Source organism: Orbicella franksi, chromosome 13, assembly GCF_964199315.1.
Source record: "Orbicella franksi chromosome 13, jaOrbFran1.1, whole genome shotgun sequence".
NCBI lineage: Eukaryota > Metazoa > Cnidaria > Anthozoa > Scleractinia > Merulinidae > Orbicella > Orbicella franksi.
The window spans coordinates 2,605,195-2,619,863 of NC_138157.1; the positions used below are offsets into that span (position 1 = coordinate 2,605,195).

General features: G+C 40.0%; 1 pseudogene across 1 annotated transcript; it reads left to right on the forward strand.

Moving 5' to 3' along the window:
- The first annotated feature begins 377 nt into the window (after positions 1-377).
- Positions 378-14,633, forward strand: LOC145466348 (uncharacterized; annotated as a pseudogene). Its single transcript, XR_014041870.1, has 7 exons — positions 378-2,115; positions 6,022-6,122; positions 6,455-7,408; positions 7,844-8,722; positions 9,760-9,996; positions 10,871-11,138; positions 11,455-14,633. The product of XR_014041870.1 is annotated as an uncharacterized LOC145466348 (transcript).
- The last annotated feature ends 36 nt before the right edge of the window (positions 14,634-14,669 follow it).

Here is a 14,669-nt window from a genome sequence, read left to right on the forward strand (position 1 = left end):
GCTACGAAACCTTGAAAGTAAATAAAGTTGACGTGGACTGGACAACAGAGAAGACCAGAGATTTGGAGCAAACATTACACTAGCAACAAATCGAGAAGCTCACTGAACTCTTGCCGTTAATCGCAATGCAATAGCAGAGTTTCAGTGATTGAATGGGATGAGTCTCGGTAGGAATAGAAGGCAGACTGCAGTGACAAACACGAAAGACAATGCATGTCGTAAAAACTGTCGTTTTATAAACTTGACGTTTCAAAATCATAGTTTTACGACTTACGTTGTTTTATTACGTTTGTTACCACAGTGTACCTTTAATTCCTATTGAAATTAAAGTTGTCGAAGAATAGGAGTGTTTTCTCACATAACCTGCTATACGTGGGCGCTTAATGTTTCAGCGGTGATCCTGAAAGTGACCGCGGTATAACTGAACGACCTTTACGACGGGTTCTTTCTTTCTTATTAAATAACATCGTAATAAATCTTCTGTCAGGTTAAAATTAGTGTTAAGTCCCTTCGCAACAATAATATCGATGGGACCGTGACATTCTCGACCCCAGGCCTTTGTTCGAGTCCACATTCGCCTAGTGCCAAGGCTCTCCTGCCTGAGAGGGACAGACGAGACTAGGGTCCAGTCAAAACTTCCGCTTTTCCGAGAATTATCATCACGCAATTTATTTTGATCAGATTTACTTCTTTTGTCGAGAGCTATGGCTCAAAGTAAAAGGTTTTTTGATGATGTGAAGAAGGAAATAGAATGCCCAGTGTGCCAGGAGCAGTTTAGTGGAATCAAAGAGCCGAAAATCTTAAAGTGCTTTCATACGTTTTGTAAATCATGTTTGGAAGGTTGGCTGCGACAGCAAGGTGGAGGAGCATTGAGTTGCCCGAAATGCCGTCGAATCACCGAATGCCCAGACAACAACGTCGGCAGCCTTCCATCCAACCTGTTTTACAGACAGATGGTGGACATTGTGGAGGCTTACAGCGGACAAGGACAAGAAGATTCACCACACTGTGGAAACTGCAACGAAAGAAAGATGTTGAAGTTCTATTGTGCCGATTGCAATCACTTCTTGTGTGAAGATTGCGCTGGCGGCCATAAAAAGTGGAAAGTTCTTAGCGACCATCGCGTCAAAGAAATTGACAACTTCGAATCAAGCGATGCGCAAGATTATGCTCGGAAAGCCAACGCCTGTAAGCAACACAAAGATGAACTCAGGTTTTTCTGCGAGCAATGTAAAACTTGCATTTGCCGTGACTGCGCAATATTGGATCATGAAGATCACAAGAAAATTTCTCTGGAGAAAGGACTTGAGAAGAAGAAATCAGAAATAGAGTTTAAAATAAGAGAAGTTCAAGTAAATGGTTCCCGCCTGAGGACCCACAAGGAATCTCTGGGGAAACGAAGGCTACAGGTAAACAACTGCTTCGAAAAAGCGACGAAGGAAGTCCAGGAGGCTGCAGAATGTTGCATAAATTTGATTCGCAGACATGAACAAAGCGTGACGGAAAAATTAATGAAGCAGAAGGGAAGTTTTGAAGCTGAATTTGTAAACAAAATGACTAGCTTAGATGGAAAACTCACAGAAATTGGCGGCATCTTAGAGTTTGGCGAAGAAGTGCTTTTCCGAAAGAATTTACCGGAGATTTTAAACGTAGAAGAAATGTTAGAGAAAAGGCTGCAAGAACTTTCGGTTCCTTTCGAGCCGATGCTTAATTTCCCCGAGGTCAGGTACACTCGAAATGATATGTCATCCTTGAGAGATGCCCCTGGAAATTTACACACGACCAACACCGAACCATTCTTATCAGTAGCTGAAGGCCAGGGTCTGACCGAGGCTGTACAAGGCGAATGCAGCACATTTACAGTAATTACAAAAGATGCGAAGAACCAGACAACCTACAGTGAAATCGACGAAATCGATGTAATCATCAACTCCCCGAAGACAATGTTAACTTTGAAAACCAATGTAACAGACTGTAAGAATGGTCAGTATCTAGTGAAGTACAAATCCGATGTTGGAGGTAAATTCAGCGTGTCCATTTCAGTACGAGGCGAAGCTATCAAGGGAAGTCCGTTCAATTTGAATGTGAAAAAGAAAACAGCAAAAGGATTAACAGGTACTCTGAATATTGTTTTGATACTGTTTTGCTCAGGCACTACGCTGCATTCTTACGTGTTGTACGTGTATTTTACGTGTATTTTCGTATAATTTCTACATCATCCAAAATGCGAACCTTGGCTCAACCAAACTCGCCTAATATGCCGCCAAAGCGTACGTGAAAGTTAGGATTAGACTCTTATTGCACTCAAATCAGGCCATAAATCCAAAAATATCTGGTGAGTAACTTGATATAGCAGCGAATCAGGGTAGTAAACAAGGCCTCTGATTGGTTGTAAGTGTAAGGAAGATCGAAACTCTATTTCACTCTAAGTTTGCTCGATACCTCTTCATCGACATACTAATTGTCACCAGCAATGAACCCGGACAAACTACAAGGAATGAACTACTTTAATTTTTTGCTCTATGGCAGCTATTTTTTTTTTTATGCTAACTAGTCGGCTTGAAAGTCATCTTCTTATACTCATAATTTTTTCTGTTGAGTTTCAGTCAATGCACCAAATTCCGAACAGCATGTTTTATTATAATCATAAAGCCGTTCTTCAACGGCTTGCTGTTGGTATATTTCGTGCAGTACTGAGTTGTAACATGAAGTACCCCGGCTTTCCCTAGAAGCCGGCAAATACTCCACTCCATCCCACTCCTTTTTGAGGAATTGGAGTTGATTAATTTACTCTGATGGGTTTAAATATAACCCCACGGAATGGCCCTTTAAGGGTATTTTTAACTCCTCATTTATTTTTTCTGAAGCTAAAAGTAAACATCATTAATTTAAACTAGTTCACTGGTTAAACAGAACACAATGACTATGTGGCCATAATTTAGTTTATTGACGCACAAGAAAATCTTTGTACAAAACACCAAATTTGTCAATACATTTGTGTTAACTTCTCTTTGGCGCAGCTCGCTGGTGGTACCCATACGTACGTACATTTACACTGCAACGTATTGCTAGTTTTCATGTGACGTAATCATTTTCCAAAATAAGTAATTACCAATCCTTCTGGAGTTTTAGCTTTATCAAATGTAAGACCTTCTAAGAAGTTGACGCTTTGGAACATTTTATGCCCGACAGCTGGGTTCGTCATTTTGTAAATTTTTAAGTTCATGCGTTGCGTGACATGAAAATGGCGGCCCGATAAGGCTCTCAAGTAGGTCAAAGGATGAGTTATTGCTTAAGGCTTTGCTAACAAACAGGTCTCGCTCTGGAAGAAGTATCAATTTCAATGTGTCGGAGCTCTATGGTAATAACCACACGGCAGCTCTATAAATTTGAGTGACACACTTTTCTGAATAACGCGCGAATGAATAACCGCACAGACCTAAATCTTGACGAGGTTGTTTATATAACAATAACAATAACAATAACAATAACAATAACACAACATTTATTACTTATATTGCGCTTTTTCTATGAAAATAGTCATATCTCAGCTTCTTGACTTTATTTATTGAGTGGTTACGATTTTTATTTTTGATGGCGTGACAGTGCAAACCAGTCATAAACTGAAGAAATACGTCCGCAATGCAACCTTGTGTGGGATTTCAGTCAAATAACAGTTGATGCGCTATGGATAAATCAGAAAAATTTTAGCTTTACAGTGAATATTTATACATTTTGTCATGTTGTAGCGATGAATGTCGAGTAAAGATACCGTAGAGTCCTGTTTATAAAACCCCAAGCTGCAGACGGAAAAACGGTTACAGGAGAAACATGTTTGGACTTTAGTTTCCAGGAAATTTGCTCTCTTAGGGTTCGGTTACACGGGGTTCTTTTTACCGTGGTAAATGACCCTTTTACCGCGGAAAACTGTATTTAATGAGTATGACCAATATTATCGGAGGTAAATTTTGTGAGTGTTTGAAAATGTGAGAGGTCCTATCACTGAACATATGCTCACGTACGCGCGTGGAAAAATGACGGGTGGTTTCGCCGACATATCAGGCATTACAGCCCGCACTAAAAACCTTGTATACCACATCTGCACGGAGCCCACGAGGGATAGGATCTTTTACACCAAACATGTTACCGATTTAAAAGGATGAGAAAACTAACTTAATAGCAATGCTGTTACAATAACGTTTGGCAAAGTGGCGAACCTTTTTTTTTGCGTGATGATAGAGAAAGGACCAATGTAAGGTAATTTAAAGTGAAAGGTATGTATAGTGTCAGAGACGGAAGCCGGGGGATTACAGTCGTGACGAGTAAATGTAAGATAACGATTAAAAATATTTTCAACTAGATGGAATGGTAAAAGATTCTTTTAAAGGTTATTGGTAAGTTTCGTGATGTCCTCGTAACCAAGTGTTGTTGATCTATCAACAAGCGTGCGAATGAGTTTGTAAGAATGCGATGTAAAACTAAAGTAATTACTCAATAGGCCCGTGAAGGTTTTCTTACGGTAAACATTAGTAACAAGAAAATGAGTGTCGTTGCTGATCATAAAAAAAAAGAAATGTATTTTGTGATCTATTTCTCGTTCCATGGTGAATCTGATGTTAGGGTGCCTAGAGTTAACATAGTGGGAAAATAGTAGCGCTTGATTCTCCGAATGAACTAAATATATATCTATTTGATATCTTTTAAGCTTTGTAAATCTTACTAAGTTTATATATTCCATTTATTTATTTATTTACTCTATACATTATTCATTAAATTGTAAATAATTTCAACTTTAGCTAAGGTATATTTTATAGTGTAAATAGTGTCCCCAATAGACCAATTTCGATATATTAAAATTCAACCTAACACAATAGACCTCAGCACGAGGCTCTGGGGAGTAAACCCCACAAGCTCTGTAGTTATTCCCCAGAGCCTCGTACTGAGGTCTATTGTTTAAGACTGAATTTTAATAAATTAAAATTGGTCTATTAGTTTTTTTTCAAAGCTAAATACCATGAGACTTAAATAAAGTAATTCCTTCATTCATTCATTCATTCATAAGTAAAATGTATCATCAACATAATGGAGGCAAAATAATATCTCGGAGTCCTGAAAATTTTTCAATCATAATTTTTCGTGATGCCCCATAAATAAATTAGAAAGAACAGGAGAGAGAGGAGAGCCCATAGCTACACCGGCCGTAAAAGGATTGAGAACGTCTGGAATAAACCAAAGCTCGAGAGTACTTTTTTTTTTTCTATCTAGTGAATTGCAATGAAACACTGAATTGGTCATGCCGCGCACACAGAACTTAAAATTTAAAATATATCAACAACCGAGGTGGGTTTTTTTGGAGGTCTCCTCGCCGCCTTTTTATTATTGTTATTATCTTTTGTTGTTTTTAACGGTGTAGCAAATAAAATGATAAGGCTAATGACTTGCTTAATGGGAGCCCACTTTTATTTGAAAAACATATTTGTCTTCATTGTTCAATCAGCGTGGGTATAGGGTGGGTAAGCTTGAGCAAACCTGCTAGTATACTATCCCCAGCATTGGGGTTGAGCAATATGTCTCAAACAATCATTGTCATTTTTGTCTGTCTTCACGCGCTTGGACGTAATTTATTCAGTAATAAATGAACAAAGACCGCGCGCGCCAACTTATCATGCTTTGCGATGTCATCGTGTTCTGGATCCCATTTTATGTAAAGCCGACATAGCCTTTGTAGAGGTTAAAAATTTCGCACAATAACGTTTCCGCCCCATTACAAATTGCATCTGCACGATTTTAGTTTCTAGAGCATACAAGGTATTCTCTGAAGTAATCATGGGCATCTTCAGCTCAGTAAAGAAGTCATAACATGGGTTATCAGAATCATGATTTGCTAACTGTAAATCAAGGAATCTTTAGCGATTCTTACAGTTCCCTTGTACAGATCTATTTCTCTTTAAATGCTAGCAAATTTGAAATCAGCTCCTATGGATGCTGTTAATACATTGGGGTATTTTCTTGTGCCAATAGTTGTAAAAATAGTTCTACAGAAGGAACAGGAGTTTGAAGGAGCAGCTTTAACTGTGAAACCATATGAGGAAATCATGAAGAAGGATAATCAGGACTATGAGGTATTCCATAACTGGTGGAATGGTTTCTATAATTTTTCTTAACTGCATGCATATACAAAGGTGACATATGTGTCTTGTTTTAGGTTAAAAACATTTGTTTTGCAATGTTATTTTTCTCTCATTCAAGGTGCCTGTGAGTCCACAAGGTGTTTCTGTTCTCAGTGTTTCTCAAGTTTACAAAACAATGTCATTTGGAGAAACTGGACATTTCTTTTTAATTTTCTCTCTCTAAGAATTCTTCTTTAGCAGGTTTTATGGAACGTCATTTAGAACACATTTATTCTCTACAGCAGTACGAAAACTTACATCAACGTTTGTTTCCTTTGGTTAAGGTGTTTGAGCTGGTTTCTGCAGACCTTTGTTTGGAAACTGTGGAACTCCTCACCCGTAGACAAACAAAAACCCTCTTAGACGAAATTGCTGGCAAAACTGGTATTAAGTGGATTGAATTCAGTGAAACTTTCGCTATGTCAGGAGGTTTCAAGCAAGTGGAGCTGTCCCGTATCTACTTACAACAGGCTATAAATCAATCTGGTGGAATAGCAGTATTCAGTGGCCTGAAAAGAAAAATGACGCAGCCTCAGAAACACGATGAAAACGAGTCTCAGTTTGGAGGCGATGAAAACGATGGAGGTCTGAACCAAGCCAGCACCACGGCAATTGCTTTGCAAAATGGGGTGCATCGCCAAGACCAAGAACCACACAAACCACAGTCCAACCATGTTGCTTCTGTTACAACCCCCGTCATTCAATATTTTGAAGTCGAGCCGAAGTTTATGAAAGTTTTTTCAAGGCACATAAAACTGAAGTAGACCAGATTGAAGCCGAATATCATGTGGAGGTACCAAGAGAGGCCAAAGGAGGCAAAATCAGCCTAATACCAAAGGATGGGTGCAGCGGTGACCAATACAACAAGGCTTGCGACCTGTTCATTGACTTGTACCAACACATGACGCAGGCAGTGAAGATGGAACGTTTCTCCCTGAAAAAAGAAAAAAATGTTGTCCGTGCTCGAAAAAAAATTCATGAAATGAGTAAAACATTTCCAGTCTGTGTTGAGTTGTCAATGGATCAAAAGCGCTGGGAGCTGTATGGAGAAGAACGCAACTTGGAGGCAGCCCTGGAATTTCTTAGCAAGGAGGAGATAGAAATAAAGAGGGAATCAGGAAAAGACAAGCGTACTGAAGAATTTCAAGAGTCAAGCCACGATGAGGAGGAGATGGATGTGGACCCTCCAGATCCTTCTAGAGGGTTCCAAAGTAAAGATCTACTAGGAACCTACATAGGTTAGCAATACTTTTTTCCATCTTGGTGAACAGAATTTAGTAAACATTACGTAAACATTATTCATTAAGGTAATGTTAAATGACCCTTCAAACTATAATTTGCTCTGTTAATATTAAATAAAAAAGGGTCCCTAAATCGTGATACAGGCCTCACACTTAAATTGTGGAGGTTTTGTTTAAGCTTCCACCTGGAGTAAGGAAATTTTTAGATGCGTCAAAAGTGTGAGAAAGTATAATTACGCTATTACATTACTAGTTCGTATATTTTGCTTTCATCTAGTTTTTGGGGAGATTATTGAGGCCTCCTCACCAGCTTCTATTTTTCTGCCTGTTGTCACAAGGCAAGACAGATATATCCCACCACTAAGAAGGCCGTAAACTAATCCGTCAATTTACGTGGAAAAACTCTCTGTAACTCATCTTTTCTCTCTGTAGGTGGTGTCAAACTGTCTGTTTACAAGGGAGATCTTACCAGTGAACGGGTTGATGTCATTGTAAACGCCGCTAACAATCGCCTGCGACACGAAGGAGGTGTGGCTAAGGCCATACTTGACAGAGGAGGAAAGGTAATCGAGACAGAGTCAAACAAGATTATAGCAAAACGTAAATCACTGAAAGATGGTGAAGCAGTTACGACAAATTCCGGATACTTACCTTGTAAGAAGGTTGTCCATGCCGTAGGACCAGATTTTCGAGACGTAGGATTACCCCAGAGCAGGATTCTCCTTCGTCGAGTCTGTTTAAACAGTTTAATCATCGCACAAGAATTGAAAATGACCTCCATAGCATTACCAGCCATTGGCTCCGGCAGTTGTAGCATGCCGAAAGACGAATGCGCCAAAGTCATGTTTGATGCCGTTGAGGAGTTCGTTAAACAAGGCAACCCAAAGAAGAAAACGATCACTGATATCAGATTCGTAAATATTGACGATCCCTCAGTTCAAGCCTTCAGGACGGAGTTCATCTCGAGGTATGGATATAACCATACCCGGTCCAGTTGTAAAAAGGTGGCAGGAGGAAGGTCTATGAAAGCGTCAATGCAAATCTCTGACAACTGTCGGTCAACAAAACATTTGTGTGACATAGTTGGCAGCCATAATGACAGCTCTTTTGGGAGAACAAATGCTTCAGCCAGTCACCCTTTGAGTGGTCCCAATTCACGGTCTCTTCCACCGTCATTTTACAGTGGCGCAGTGAAAATATCTACGAGCGGAGGAACTGATGCAAGATCGTTCACAGCTCAAGAGCCTGGAGCTACAGGCAAGACGGGATTTCATTTCCCTCCGGGGTCCTCGACGGGCCGAGAAAATGAAGGTAAGGGAAACAATATCAAATACACTAATCCTGTTAGCTTCATTACAATTAGCAGTGATAATTATGTGTGTTAGTCGGCGGTTTTCCTCTCAAAAAAAGGAAATAAAAGTGATTATGACACAGAAAGTGTTGATATTGGCGCTCACGCTCTGCGTTTGAAAATTGAACAAATTATGCATAACAGAGTTGCAAAATAAATAACAAATTGACAAACAAACAGGCAAGGATAGTGAGTCTAAATAAACATGAAAGAATCGAGAAAATATGCGCAGCTAAAACTGGGGAATATGCGGGTGATATTCCCTAGTTTTCAAAATTGCACGGGTTGCGAAAAATATACGAAGGATAATTACCACAACCGTCTCCATTTGGTGCGAAAATGTGCACGGATATTTGTCCTCGGACATTATCTGTTCCTCGCAGCTCACAGCTTTCAACACTCAACACTTCTCGGACCACACCATGTCCGCGGACAGACATCCGATATTTTCGCGCCAAATGGAGGCTATCGTTTATTTATATCATGCTCTACAAATACGGTAAGCGTACGCATAATTTTTTTGGAGCGTTTTTTAAAAAATAAAATTATTGTCCTTGCGCTTGTTGGATTTGAGATGATTATAGCCAACTTGGCACTACGCGACGCATTGGCTATCTAATAGGCTGATTTAGCAACAGGACGGGAACGTCACATGACGACTGCAGGGCGCGTGGAATAACCTGGATTCTGTTCTAATTTGACCATATTTGGGTATTTGTACTGCGAGCGTCGTCGTCAAGTGACGTTCCCGTTCTCTTGCTAAATCAGCTTATTATCTCATATCCAACGCGCGTTCTTAAAATAATTGTTAATTAGACCATTTTTACAAACCAGGCATACTCTAGTGTAATTTTTTAGTCAATTTTTACCTTTCCTGGTAACGTTTTTCCAGATGCCTTAGCTAGAAGATACTCATTAATGGAACTATTTGCAGCCTTTTTTAGAGTATTTATATCGGTACGTTATTATAAGGACTTTCACGTCTTTTACTTAACAGATTCTGCATCTGGAGGAGGTAGCCGAGAAACCGAATGTCCCATTTGCCTCCTTACCTTGAGCAATCCACGAACTCTGAAGTGTAAGCATGTATTCTGTACAAAGTGCGTCGAGACTTCCTTAAAACATAACAACAGATGCCCGGTGTGCAAAGAAGTGCAGGATGTTATCCAAGGAAATCAGCCTAAAGGAGAAATGAGGATTCAAACAAACTATGACCGCCTTCCCGGATATTATGGTAACAGTAATAGTAAATGAATGGGAAATATAAATATATGTATATATGTATATCTGACTGATTTTCCAAGCATATGCCCATATAATTGAACCCCTTCATCCATGAATCCTGTCATTTTTTAAAATTTTATTATTTTTTTCCATGCTGCTTCCTAAACGCATCAGCTTCTAAAGCTTGTCTAGCCTTAAATTTAGAGAACTGCTTGTTGCATTTTTCATTAACTGATTGAATGACTGATTTAGATTTGTCGTCCCCCCTCCAACTTTTAATTGGTGTTAAGTTTAGCCCAGTCTACACTCGTATGAATTTCAGTTCGCGCAGTGACTCGGAGAGGGCGCTAATCCATTAGCTCTCTATATAACTTCTGTGTAAAGGAAGTCTGCCCGAGGACATCATTAAGTCCAATGAAGGCGCAAGTTTAACGATTTGCTAGGAAGCGTCGTCCCATTATCGTACATGAAACGGCCCTGAGACGTAACGAGTCGCGGTTTAGCCTCGTAGTTAAGCCGTTTGCAATGGCGATAATTTTGTGTTTGCTTTGGACATCAAAGAGCTTTAGCCATATCAGTTAGGGCTTAGAACTACAACTGACATTTCTAGCTTTAGTGGACAGAGCCTTCAAGATTAGAAACTCCTGGTTGGGCTTTCATGAGGACATCAAAAAGGTGATTTGAAAATAAGCTCCTCAGAAGATACCCCCCCCCCCCCCCTGCCCTTTCCCGAACGAAACAAATCTCAAGGGGGAAAAGTTTGTATATAGATCCTGAAGAGAAATATAATTTCTTCTGATTGCTTTCCGTTTATAATACACTGCACTGCTCCGTAGCAAGTGCAACAACAATAATGTGCTATTGTGGACTTTATTAATTTGCAGACTGTGGTACAATTATCATCCACTATTCGTTTCCATCTGGAATTCAAGGCCAGGAACATCCAAACCCTGGCCGAAGGTATGACGGCACCCAACGTACTGCTTATCTTCCTGATAACCGAGAAGGTCGAGACGTACTACAACTTTTCAGGAGAGCTTTTGATGCTCGCTTAGTTTTCACTGTTGGAGCCTCAGTAACAACAGGACGCCCAAACCAGGTCACGTGGAATGATATTCACCACAAGACTAACATTTACGGAGGTCCTCAAGGGTAAGTGAAAGCGAATATTTTACGGTGAGCTCGAAACACATAAAAGCTTGCTGAAAGGATCTAGATGTTATGTAAGATTCTCGAAAACTTGTGCTATCTCATACTAACAGTAGAGGCACTGTTTGATGTTTTAATACTTACAATGTTATGAACTTAAAGGAGATAAACTTTCAGTGAGGCAGTTTATTTTCTGTGCCCTTTCAATTTCTCTCTGTAAGGCATGTTTTCTTCTAGCGTATGAATGTGCGTCAAGCAATTACCTAATGTTCGATTTATAGATAAGACACAGAACATTTATTTCTGTCGTCTGTTTCAGGTTTGGCTACCCCGACCCAGGCTATTTGAGGCGGGTTAAAGAAGACCTAGCTGCTAAGGGGATCTACTGATTTAAAGCAATCCGACATCTTTCTTTTTCTACCTTAAACTGGAATGCATTTAGCAGTTCTGCGCTCAGTAGAAATTGAAGCTCAGGGGTAAAGTAGCGTCACTATAAGCTTGATAAACAAATTTCTCGAAGCGCCTTCAGCGGCCTCTTACATTTTCTTAAGATTAAAGTGGCTGAGAACCCTCTCCTGCATGTTTCAACACTGGTCAATTAATGTGTTATCTTGTTTCCATGGTAACCTTTCATTGTCAAGCCAAAGTGACCAAACTTTGTGTATTTAATGCATGGGTATTTGTTAGATGCCATTATTGTAGCATCTACTGAAAAGCCATCTTATAAATCGGGCATTATTTGGCGTATGTAACAATTCTAAGATAGTCTTGCTCTTCAGAAAGGGATGTGTGGTTCAGCATAGTTAACGATGTGGTCTCCTTCTAGTGTGAAAAAAAGTTACATTTTAGAGCAAGGTTAAAGAAGAAGGTCACTCCAAGAAACGTATATTTTTTTTGTCAATGCTAATAAAAACCTCCCATTAAGTTTCGCCACACACCTCTAAGTGCAGGTTTTCCTTATGAAATTCGCCTCCAAAGAAGCTAAAAATTCGACATCGTTGCCGCCATTTTGAACAGTACTCAACAACCAGGCCACGTTTTCGTGATGTCATTCCGTCCAAGAGATTTTGTCCAAATGGCTTCCGGCAAGCCTTTTAACTATCACTCTGGTTTATGGCTACTCTTGAGCCAGATTATTTTGAGCCAAACATGCTCCAAACTCCGAAAATGATAGCAGTGAAGATAGTGAAGTAGATAATCGCTTGGAAAAATACATTTTGCCGACCTTGTGAAGGATGCAAAATTGGTCGCAGGTTTTTCTCCTTGCCGCCAATTTTTTCGAGTCGGACGGAATGATGTCACATAGGACACGGCCTGGCTGCCAAGTACAGTTCAAAATGGTGGCCTCCGAAGTCGCGTCCTTCGAGGCGAATTTCTTCAGGACAGCAGGCACTTCAGAGACTAAAACTTCGGTGAGTGAAAAAGCTGAACGTTTACTTGCTATAGTTGAAGACCAAAACAGTAAGCTTTTGGAGTGACCTCCTACTTTAAAAATTTTGTTGTGTTCTGCTTACGATTGCTGCACAGGTCCTCTCATTGCGTGTGGCCGCTTTGAGCTTTCAATTTATCCAGGGGGGGGGGGGCACTCCCTTATTTGGGCTATATAGGTATGTGCGGCCCTAAAGGGTATGGTTTTTCAGCCGTTTTGGTCATAAATAGGGTGTCGATTTTAGCAAATTTTGGTCATAAATAGGGTATGGCTTTTGCACTCTAACCTTGATATGAATATGTTTTTAAGAAGAAGCCGCTTTTTCGTCATTACCGAAAAGAAAATCAACAAAAGCCCTTCATAAATTACGTTAACGGTAATTTAACATTGGTCTGAACTAGGGAACTAATTATAACGCAGGTCTGAAACAGAGTATCGATTTAAGGGTCATAAATAGGGTTTCGAATTTTTGGTCAGGTCGTAATTGGGTAAGGAATATCGCAGATTTTGGTCATAAATAGGGTAAGGGTTTTGGGAAGCGGGCCGCACACTCCCACCCAATTTTTCTGGGAGTACCCCCCTGGGCAATTTATACGTCGTCATTTCGGACATCTTAACTGTAAATCGAAGATGCCTTCTCTTGTTAACGCCTAAAGCGCTCGGAAGCGATTACAGGCGGCTGTGTTTGCAGGATGCTATTTTAAAAACTGTTTCTCTTTTGAATATAGAACGGTCAGAAAAGTCGAGGAACTGAAGAAACAACCGCAGGAAAAAAAAAATCCATTTCGTTTACATGTAATGTTAGAAGAAAGCATCGATAGTTTATTTATCCTGCTAGTCTTAAAAATAAATCTGATCACGAAGGGTAGTTTTGAAGAAAATGATTTCAGAAGATAAGTGCGGTTATGTAGTTTCCGAGACACGCAGATTACTTTTAATTGACGATCGACTTTTCCCCAGTCGTTATGGAACTGCTCAATAACGTTTTCTTCTTGCCAGTCTTCTAGTAGCTTTGTTGATAAAGGATAGATCGATTTTGTCAGGAAAAGAACAAGAAAAGCAGAGACTGTTTATCTCGTTATTGCCGCGCGTGGAGGGAATTATAACCAGTGCCAATTTCGGCTCATTCGAAAACCCAACTGTACGATAAACTCTTCCATCCTTCCTATAACCACTGGAGCAGTGACCCTCAGCGAAGAGTTCCGAAGCACAAATGCGTTGCTCTCGTATAGTGTAATCTGAATTATGATGAATTGAAATCAAAAGAAACGGCAGCATACATACAAAGGAGACGGTAACGAGAATATTTGAACTTTTGATCAGAACGATCATATGAGAGTGGAGAAGACCACTCCCCCGCAACCCCTCCCCTCCCCACCCCCACCCGTACTTTCCCACTGCACTGGCATCAAACAAGGACATGTTGGAGTTAAATAATGCTGTCGCGGAACGCATTTGGACCAAAGCATTACGATTACGTCTGTGGAATGATCTCGTGGGGTCATCATCTCTGATTTCTAAAGCCTACGATTCTTTTTTGCAACTGAATAACCCACTGGGAATCCTATTGTATTCTCCTGACTCAGTTCATGTGAAATAGTTTCGTTTCGACTCGCAACTAGAATCTCCATTACCTGTTAGGCGAATTAGAGCGGTTTTCAGTTGAGCCTCTTAAGTGATTAGGCTATTAATTTGGCTTTGGTTTTGGTTTTACTATGGTTTGAGATCAGCTGAGTAGTCTAATTGGTAAGTAATTGGTTTTGGTTTTGGTTTCACGACACTCAATTGAAAACCGCTCAATTACTTGATAGTTTACTAAACAGTGATCCTGAAAGAGATCACACTATCACTGGACGTCCTGTACCATGGGAGATTTCTTTGATATTCGACGGTGTAGGAAAAGTTTGGTACAAAACTGTTTAGAAGTAGAGATTTTTCAAGGTATATAACGGAAAAAAGAATAACGATAAAACACCTGCTGTTCCTTCCTCTACCTTTAACTTTCTTTCAAAGGTGTTTTCAACGATTCTCCACTGGTTTTAAAAATAATTCCCAGCCCGTATTGCGCCGTCTCAGCACCCTAATGTTTATTCATGAAAAGTCTC